This window comes from Fukomys damarensis, unplaced genomic scaffold (assembly GCF_012274545.1).
Source record: "Fukomys damarensis isolate Sample0158 unplaced genomic scaffold, DMR_v1.0_HiC HiC_scaffold_24, whole genome shotgun sequence".
NCBI classification, from domain to species: domain Eukaryota; kingdom Metazoa; phylum Chordata; class Mammalia; order Rodentia; family Bathyergidae; genus Fukomys; species Fukomys damarensis.
In genome coordinates this window covers 72,100,717-72,102,190 of record NW_022900936.1, presented here as the reverse complement: position 1 = coordinate 72,102,190, position 1,474 = coordinate 72,100,717, and positions in this window count along the sequence as shown.

The following is a 1,474-nucleotide window of genomic DNA, read 5'->3' as shown; positions in this document are numbered from 1 at the left end:
CACACACACACACACACACACACACACATATATATATATATACACATACATATATATGTATACATATATATGTGTATATATAGTGTTTCTAAAGCCAGTAGATACCTTGTAGTTACTTTTGTGTCCAGATGACTGTTGAGAGAAAGCTCCTTGAGAGAGGGGCCCTTGGCCAGGGCTACCTGACATGTCTCTTCAAGTTATACCCTAAGAGAAGGGCACTATCCAGGCAGGTGTGCATCCTGCCTGGTGGGGTGTGGTGAGCTGAGGTGCCCTAACATTGCAACTGCTGTGGCTTAGAGTGCTGCATGGTGGTATCAGTGGTTTCCCTGTGATCACCTGACTGAGATCTGCCTGCCACTGTCACAGGCATCAAGCGTATGGTGCCACCTGCTGACAGCAAAGGAGGTCCCAGTTCAAAGTCAGTGCAGCTTTCCAGGCATTCTTGCTGCTTTCCTACAGTAGTCATGTTTGCTACACAGGGTGTTCCAGTCATGTTCTGCATCCTGGGTTTTCTCCCCATGTCTTAGCCAAAAAAAAAAAGTAGACAAGGGAAATCATAACTTTAAAATTGTACTTTAAGAAAACTAGTTTGTTCGCAAGGACCTGAGTTTGATCCCCAGTACCAAAAAAGAAAAAAGAAAACTAGTTTGTGGACAGTTACTTTACATTATCCATGTCAATGTTCTTCCAGGTTTAACACTTCTCCCAGGCCATCCACACCCAGATCCTTAGATACTAGGTTTATCAGTTTGGTTGACACAGGGCAGAAATCTGATCTTAGGACAAATAATGGATTCAATTCAATTTTGGGGACAAAACATTTTAGATCACCCCTTTTTACCCCCAGTACTCTTGTGTGCGTGTTGCTGTTTTGAGACAGGGTCTCGCTCTAGTTCAGCCTGGCCTTGAATACACAATGCCTGGAACTCGAGATCCTCCTGTCTCCCGCCTCAGCCTCCCCAATGCTTGGATTACAGGCTTGTGCCATCACACCCTGCTCTCCAGTCAGCTAGTCTTGAAACTACCAGGTGTGGCCAGTGTGCCCTGTGCAGCCTGGACACCTAGTAATATGTCCCCAAAGATCATAAACTTGCTTGAGACAGGGTCTCGCAGACCTGAACTCACTACATGGCCCAGGCTGACCTCGAACTTGGTGATCCTCCTGCCTCAGCCTCCTGAGTAGTTGGAGTGACAGGCACACGCCACCACGTCAGCTCTTGTAGTCTCTCTTTATGGGTTTTTCCTTACGTTTGAGCCACAGTTTTCTGCTTTGTAAAACCGCTTGGAGTGGGTTCCACGTGCGACTCCGGTCACTGAGCGCGCGCCCGCGAGGAACTGAACAGTGGGGCGCACGGAAGCCCGACCCGCGCCGCTCGGAGATGGGCCCTTCTAGGGCTCGCGAGAACGGCTCCGCCCCGCCGGCTCTCAGCCAATGGTAGGGCTTCACGCCACGGGACCGACGGGCGTGGCATCT